Here is a 9,289-nt window from a genome sequence, read left to right on the forward strand (position 1 = left end):
TATCATGATGAGCACTGAATAATGTATAGAATTGTTGAATCTCTATATTGTACTCTTGAAACTAATATAACACAGTATGTTAACTACAGTGGAATTACAATTTTTTAAACTATATGCAAAAGAAGAGTAATAAAACTCAACATAAGAAAACTAAAGAAAATAGTGCAATACCAAAAAATAAAAAATAGAAACAATTCAATGAAAGTAAAACTTGACTTTTTGGATCAATAGTATCAGGATCTGAACAGTATCAGAATTGAGAGAATATTACTACAGACTCTAATGACATCAAAAGAATATCAAGGGAAGTTACAAAAAAAATGTTTAAGTTGGATTACATCAAATTCAAAAATTTTCACTGCAAATAATACCATCAAAAAGTGAAAGAAGACAACCCAGAGAATAAGAAAAAACACTTGAAAATAATGTATCTGATAAAGAATTTACATTTAGCATATGTAAAGAACCCTTAGAACTCAACAATGAAAAAATAAAAACTTGATTTAAAACTGGGGCAATAATTTGAAGAGTCATTTCCCTAAAGAAGATATACAATTGGCCAATATGCACATAAAAAGATGTTCAACACTAGTCACTAAGGAAATACAACTAAAACTACAGTGAGATACCATGTCACACCCACTAACAACAGACAATAACACATATTGGTGAGCATGTAGAAAAATTACAACTATCACATATTTCTCATGGTAATGTAAAATGCTATGGTTACTCTGAAAAAAAAAAACAGTTTGACAGTTCTGCTAAAAGTTAAACGTAAGAGTTAACGTATGATCTGGTAACTCCACTCCTAGGTACTCAAAAGAAATGAAAACGTCTGTCCACATAAAAATATATAAATAAATGTTCATAGCAGCATTATTCATAATAGTCAAAAAGTGGAAATAATCCAAATGTCCATTAAATGACAAACTAACAGGAGATCGAGGAAGATGGCGGCATAGGAGAACGCTGGGCTCACCACATCCTGCCGATCACTTAGATTCCACCTACACCTGCCTAACTAACCCAGAAAACCACCAGAAGACTAGCAGAACTGATTCTCTGGAGCCAAGTGCAGACGAGAGGCCCATGTAAGAGGGTAGGAAGGGCGGAGAGGCGGTGTGCGCTACACGGACTGGCGGGAGGGAGCCGGGGCGGAGGGGCGGCCTGCCGGCCAAGCAGAGCCCCCGAGTCTGGCTTGCAAAAGCAGAGGGGCCAGACGGAGTGTGCTCTGACAGCAAGCGGGACTTAACATCTGGGAGGTTATAAGTTAACAGCTCTGCTCAGAGAGCGGGAAGGCTGGAGGACAACAGGAGGGAGAGTTGTTGAGCTCAGCTTGGTGGGGAACTAAGGCACTCACCAGCGCCATCTCCCTGGCCCATCCCCCAGCCAAAATCCCGAAGGGAACCAGTTTCTGTCAGGGAACTTGTTTGCAACACGAAAACACCCAACACTGTGCTTCTGCAGATCCATCCCTCCAGCAGCAGGTCTGACTCCCTCCCAGTGCCAAAGGGCCCCTCCCAAAGTGGATCACGGGAGGATAAACGAGCTGAGCCTGCCCCTCCAGCGCCCCCCCTCTCCGTGCACCTTGCCAATCCACCCCAGCTAATACACCAGATCCCCAGCACCACAAGCCTGGCAGTGTGCAAGTAGCCCAGATGGGCCACGCCACCCCACAGTGAATCCCGCCCCTAGGAGAGGGGAAGAGAAGGTACACACCAGTCTGACTGTGGCCCCAGCGGTGGGCTGGGGGCAGACATCAGGTCGACTGCGGCCCCGCCCACCAATGCAGTTATTCAAGACAGCACAGGGGAAGTGCCCCGAAGTCCCACACCACTCCAGGGACTATCCAAAATGACGAAACAGAAGAATTCCCCTCAAAAGAATCTCCAGGAAATAACAACAGCTAATGAACTGATCAAAAAGGATTTAAACAATATAACAGAAAGTGAATTTAGAATAATAGTCATAAACTTAATCACTGGGCTTGAAAACAGTATACAGGACAGCAGAGAATCTATTGCTACAGAAATCAAGGGACTAAGGAACAGACAGGAGGAGCTAAAAAATGATATCAATGAGTTGCAAAATAAAATGGAGACAACCACAGCTTGGAATGAAGAGGCAGAGGAGAGAATAGGGGAACTAGAAGATAAAATTATGGAAAAAGATGAAGCTGAGAAAAAGAGAGATAAAAAAATCCAGGAGTATGAGGGGGAAATTAGAGAACTAAGTCATGCACTAAAGAGAAATAATATACGCATAATTGGTATTCCAGAGGAGGAAGAGAGAGGGAAAGGTGCTGAAGGGGTACTTGAAGAAATAATAGCTGAGAACTTCCCTGATCTGGGAAAGGAAAAAGGCATTGAAATCCAAGAGGCACAGAGAACTCCCTTCAGACGTAACTTGAATCGATCTTCTGCATGACATATCACAGTGAAACTGGCAAAATACAAGGATAAAGAGAAAATTCTGAAAGCAGCTAGGGAGAAACGTGCTCTAACATATAAAGGGAGACCTATAAGACTCGTGACGGATCTCTCTACTGAAACTTGGCAAGCCAGAAAAGAATGGCAGGAAATCTTCAATGTAATGAACAGAAAAAATATGCAGCTGAGAATCCTTTATCCAGCAAGTCTGTCATTTAGAAAAGAAGGAGAGATAAAGGTCTTCCCAAATAAATGACAAACTAACATATATCCATACAATGGAATATTATTTGGTCACAAAAAGGAGTAAGCACTTACACATATTATAACATGAAAACAGTATTCTAAGTGAAATAAATCAGTCTCAAAATATCACATATTTATTATTCCACTTAGATGAAATGTCCAGAATAGGCAACTCTGTAGAGATAGAAAGTAGATACAGTAGACAGAAAATGGTTGCCTAGGGCTATCAGGGAGAGGAGAATAAGGAATAACAGCTAATAGGTATGAAGTTTCTTTTAGGGCAAAGAAACTATTCTAAGAATAGAGAGCGGTAATAGTTTTAAAACCCCATGGAAATACTAAAAATCACTGAATATTACCTTTCAAGTGAACTGTATGGTATATGAATTATATTTCAATGAAGTTGTTAAAACTAACAAAGGAATATAATGAACCACCTTATGGTCATAAATGTGACAAGTCAGACGAAATGAGCAAATTCCTTGACAAAACTAATAAAGCTCATTGAAGAACTTAACAAAATTTAATCTTTTTATAATACAGATATATTATATACCATGTATATATATAAAACCATAGAGACTCCACACCAAAACAGCTGTTAAGATTAATCAACAAATTATGTAAAGTTGCAGAATACACAACTGATATATAAAAATCAGATGTGTTTTTACTCGACAATAAAAAGTAGTGAAGAACTGTTAAATGTAACATGGATAAATTTTAAATATACTAAGGAAAGAAAATAGACCAGAAAGCACATATACTATATGAATTCATTTACATAAAATTCTACAAAAGGCAAATCTATACTCACAGAAAACAGATTCATGTTTGCCTTTGGTGGAGGAGATGGAGAGGGGTTAGAGGAATTACACAAATGAAGAAATTTTTTTAAATGTTTATTTATTTTTTAGAGAGAAAAGGAAGGTAAGAGAAAGTTGGGGAGGGGCAGAGAGAGGAAGACAGAGAATCTGAAGCAGGCTCCGTGCTGCTAGTGCAAGCCCAATGTGGGGCTCAAACTCACAAACCATTAGATCATGACCTGAACCAAAGTCAGACGTTTAACTGACAGAGCCACTCAGGTGCCCGTAGGAAATTTTTAAGAGTGATGCACATTTTCATTATCTCAATTTTGATGATGGCTTCACTGGCATATACATATATCCCAACGTATCCATTTTTATACCTTAAATATGTGGTTTGTTTTATGACAATTATGCTTTAATAAAGTTGTTTAAATTAACAAAAAGCAGAGAGAAAAACATTTGTATGGAAAGTTAATTTACCAGGAAGTATTATACTCAACAACTGGGAATAAGCCAGAGTTAGATTAAAATCTAATAATTTTTTAATTGATGAAAATGTTGAAAGGCTATAGTTTATTTATATTTACCTTTAAAGATTATTCTATTAGAAAAATCGGCTTCATCCAAATAGGGCTTCATAAGTCCAACTATATTAATAAAAAACTAATTTTTTTTTGCAAAATCAACATCTGTTTTTAAACTTTAATAATTGTAATCTTTTACTCTTGGCTTCTGAGTATCAACATATATTTCATAATAGTTTGGAAATACAATTCTAATTTCTATATTTCACTTTTATTAAGTATTTTGTATCGGGGGAAATCTGAAGTATAAGCACCTAACATTGTGTAATACAGATTTTGTTTTAAATAGCATAAGTAATTCAATTTACATGTTTAACACCATCATCCAATATAAACTGAGTACCAAAAAACCCTCACCTTCTCTCACCACATTTCTGAATTTTATGTAGACAGAAAAATGCTTATGCAGTGTGAAGATCCTTAAAGGTAAAATATGGCTCTCTCATAAATTTCCAGACACTTAATATTTACTTTTTATATGAAATATTATGGGCTTGAGGCTATAGGATATATTCAGCAGTATAAAATGTATTCTCTACCCTCAAGGAGCTTAAAATCTAATAGAGGAAATAAGAGTAACACATAATAGTAAAATCGATAGGTGATAGTATAAAAATTAGTAATGTAATTAGGTGGTCAATGAGTAATCTCTGTGAGTTTAGAGAAGGCAATAGTTTGGGATGGTTTCTAGATGATGATGCGAGTTTATCACACTGCACCATAACTGCCTATTTACTTGTCAGATTCCCCATTATAATGTAATCTCCTTGAAAGCAGAGATTCTGTCTTGTTATGAGCTGAGCACTAAAGTTCATGCGTGCAAAAGCAAGCACTCAATACATGGTTGGTGAATAATCTATGAATAACAGAATAGAAGGGTTAGGCATGTAGGATCTGAATGCACAATTCAACTTTTGGAAGAGCTGGTAGTATTAAGCAAAGGCGTATAGTTGGAAAAGTAAGAATGATTCTGCAAGAGTGACCAAGCCAACATACCCAGAGTGTTAAATGAATGCAGAATCATAAGATAAGATAGAAATGGAGTCATTAGTACAACCCCCATTAAGACCGGAGGTAACAGAACCAATTAGGGGACAGATGTAATGCACATGTAAGCCAAAGAAGTCCCTAGTCAAGTCCCTACTGTCAAGTGAACAGTAGAAAAAGAAACTAGTTATAACCCAACATCCATGACAGAGGAAAAATTGTATCTGCCTTAGTAACACACACTAAAATCAGCATGATACAGAGATAAGCATGCCCACTCAACAAGGATGAGATGCAAATTCATGAAGCATTCCATATATTACTAAAAAAAAAGAAAAACAACTGTCAGCAAACGCTGAGTTGAGAGGAAGCACAAAAAGTGTGGAAAGTAAGGATGACCAAGCCTTCAACTCTGCATAACAGGAAATACAGTAGTATATTTCAACACTGGATGGGGGATTCATTTTGATAAGAAAATTAAAAGTTGTTTTAATATTAAACTTACATTTTTACACATCAAATAAGAAAACTCAAGGAGAAAGTGTGAGATTTTCAGACAGATGACTAGAGAGATGAGGATTAGATGTATTTCCTAAAAAAAAAAAAAAAAAAAAAAAAAAACTTAATCAGAATTTTTAGCTGAATCCAGAAGAGTAAATCTGAGCTGTAGGAAATGTCCATAATGTTAAAGGACACTGGAAAAGAGAGGAAAACATAATTGGAAAAAGACATATACTCAGGATGTCATAGCACCAAAGAGGCTAAAGAGCGATCTTAAAGCAAGGGCTGATATTAGTAGAGATAACCAGAAGTTAAGGAGAAAGATTTGACCACCATGAAAGATATCAATTACCTTTGAGAATTTAAATCAGGCTAGACATCTGGTTCCTAATTTTAAAGGAGAACAAATGGTGAAAATTTTGATGTAGCATAGTATGTACATTGTACTGCCACAAGAAGTGTGGATATAAAAAAAAAAAATTAGTGCTTAGCAATAAGGAAGAGTGTGTGTGAGGATGCAGGGGGAAGATGGTGGCGTAGGAGGACGCTGGGCTCACCGCGCGTCCTGCTGATCACTTAGATTCCACCTACACCTGCCTAAAGAACCCAGAAAACCGCCAGAGGATTAGCAGAACGGAGTCTCCGGAGCCAAGCGCAGACGAGAGGCCCACGGAAGAGGGTAGGAAGGGCGGCGAGGCGGTGCGCGCTCCACGGACTGGCGGGAGGGAGCCAGGGCAGAGGGGCGGCTCGCTGGCCAAGCAGAGCCCCCGAGTCTGGCTGGCAAAAGAGGAGGGGCCGGACGGACTGTGTTCCGACAGCAAGCGCGACTTAGCCTCTGGGAGGTCATAAGTTAACAGCTCTGCTCAGAAAGCGGGAAGGCTGGAGGACAAAGGGAGGGAGAGCTGCTGAGCCCCCGGACGGCAGAGCTCAGCTTGGCGAGGAACAAAGGCCCTCGCCAACGCCATCTCCCTCGCCCATCCCCCAGCCAAAATCCCAAAGAGAACCAGTTCCTGCCAGGGAACTTGCTCACTCCGCGCAAACACCCAACTCTGTGCTTCTGCGGAGCCAAACCTCCGGCAGCGGATCTGACTCCCTCCCGCTGCCACAGGGCCCCTCCTGAAGTGGATCACCTAAGGAGAAGCGAGCTAAGCCAGCCCCTCCTGCCCCCGTGCACCTTGCCTACCCACCCCAGCTAATACGCCAGATCCCCAGCACCACAAGCCTGGCAGTGTGCAAGTAGCCCAGACAGGCCACGCCACCCCACAGTGAATCCCGCCCCTAGGAGAGGGGAAGAGAAGGCACACACCAGTCTGACTGTGGCCCCAGCGGTGGGCTGGGGGCAGACATCAGGTCTGACTGCGGCCCCGCCCACCAACTCCAGTTATACACCACAGCACAGGGAAGTGCCCTGCAGGTCCTCACCACTCCAGGGACTATCCAAAATGACCAAACGGAAGAATTCCCCTCAGAAGAATCTCCAGGAAATAACAACAGCTAATGAACTGATCAAAAAGGATTTAAATAATGTAACAGAAAGTGAATTTAGAATAATAGTCATAATTAATCGCTGGGCTTGAAAACAGTATACAGGACAGCAGAGAATCTCTTGCCACAGAGATCAAGGGACTAAGGAACAGTCACGAGGAGCTGAAAAGCGCTTTAAACGAAATGCAAAACAAAATGGAAACGACGACAGCTCGGATTGAAGAGGCAGAGGAGAGAATAGGTGAACTAGAAGATAAAGTTATGGAAAAAGAGGAAGCTGAGAGAAAGAGAGATAAAAAAATCCAGGAGTATGAGGGGAAAATTAGAGAACTAAGTGATACACTAAAAAGAAATAATATACGCATAATTGGTATCCCAGAGGAGGAAGAGAGAGGGAAAGGTGCTGAAGGGGTACTTGAAGAAATTATAGCTGAGAACTTCCCTGAACTGGGGAAGGAAAAAGGCATTGAAATCCAAGAGGCACAGAGAACTCCCTTCAGACGTAACTTGAATCGATCTTCTGCACGACATATCATAGTGAAACTGGCAAAATACAAGGATAAAGAGAAAATTCTGAAAGCAGCAAGGGATAAACGTGCCCTCACATATAAAGGGAGACCTATAAGACTCGTGACTGATCTCTCCTTTGAAACTTGGCAGGCCAGAAAGGCTTGGCACGATATCTTCAGTGTGCTAAACAGAAAAAATATGCAGCCGAGAATCCTTTATCCAGCAAATCTGTCATTTAGAATGGAAGGAGAGATAAAGGTCTTCCCAAACAAACAAAAACTGAAGGAATTTGTCACCACTAAACCAGCCCTACAAGAGATCCTAAGGGGGATCCTGTGAGACAAAGTACCAGAGACATCACTACAAGCATAAAACATACAGACATCACAATGACTCTAAACCCGTATCTTTCTATAATAACACTGAATGTAAATGGATTAAATGCGCCAACCAAAAGACACAGGGTATCAGAATGGATAAAAAAACAAGACCCATCTATTTGCTGTCTACAAGAGACTCATTTTAGACCTGAGGACACCTTTAGATTGAGAGTGAGGGGATGGAAAACTATTTATCATGCTACTGGAAGCCAAAAGAAAGCTGGAGTAGCCATACTTGTATCAGACAAACTAGACTTTAAATTAAAGGCTATAACAAGAGATGAAGAATGGCATTATATAATAATTACAGGGTCTATCCATCAGGAAGAGCTAACAATTATAAATGTCTATGCGCTGAATACCGGAGCCCCCAGATATATAAAACAACTACTCATAAACATAAGCAACCTTATTGATAAGAATGTGGTCATTGCAGGGGACTTTAACACCCCACTTACAGAAATGGATAGATCATCTAGACACACAGTCAATAAAGAAACAAGGGCCCTGAATGATACATTGGATCAGATGGACTTGATAGATATATTTAGAACTCTGCATCCCAAAGCAACAGAATAAACCTTCTTCTCGAGTGCACATGGAACATTCTCCAAGATAGATCATATACTGGGTCACAAAACAGCCCTTCATAAGTTTACAAGAATTGAAATTATACCATGCATACTTTCAGACCACAATGCTATGAAGCTTGAAATCAACCACAGGAAAAAGTCTGGAAAACCTCCAAAAGCATGGAGGTTAAAGAACACCCTACTAACGAATGAGTGGGTCAACCAGGCAATTAGAGAAGAAATTAAAACATATATGGAAACAAACGAAAATGAAAATACAACAATCCAAACGCTTTGGGATGCAGCAAAGGCAATCCTGAGAGGAAAATACATTGGAATCCAGGCCTATCTCAAGAAACAAGGAAAATCCCAAATACAAAATCTAACAGCACACCTAAAGGAAATAGAAGCAGAACAGCAAAGGCAGACTAAACCCAGCAGAAGAAGAGAAATCATAAAGATCAGAGCAGAAATAAACAATATAGCACCTAAAAAAACTGTAGAGCAGATCAATGAAACCAAGAGTTGGTTTTTTGAAAAAATAAACAAAATTGACAAACCTCTAGCCAGGCTTCACAAAAAGAAAAGGGAGATGACCCAAATAGATAAAATCATGAATGAAAATGGAATTATTACAACCAATCCCTCAGAGATACAAACAATTATCAGGGAATACTATGAAAAATTATATGCCAACAAATTGGACAACCTGGAAGAAATGGACAAATTCCTAAACACCCACACGCTTCCAAAACTCAATCAGGAGGAAATAGAAAGCTTGAA

General features: G+C 39.6%; 1 non-coding gene across 1 annotated transcript; it reads left to right on the top strand.

Moving 5' to 3' along the window:
- Positions 1-5,278: 5,278 nt before the first annotated feature.
- On the top strand, positions 5,279-5,380 carry LOC122202819. The gene has a single exon (XR_006194899.1). It is a non-coding gene; the product is annotated as a U6 spliceosomal RNA (small nuclear RNA).
- Positions 5,381-9,289: the final 3,909 nt, after the last annotated feature.

The sequence above is a fragment of the Panthera leo genome, chromosome A1, assembly GCF_018350215.1.
Source record: "Panthera leo isolate Ple1 chromosome A1, P.leo_Ple1_pat1.1, whole genome shotgun sequence".
Lineage (NCBI taxonomy): Eukaryota > Metazoa > Chordata > Mammalia > Carnivora > Felidae > Panthera > Panthera leo.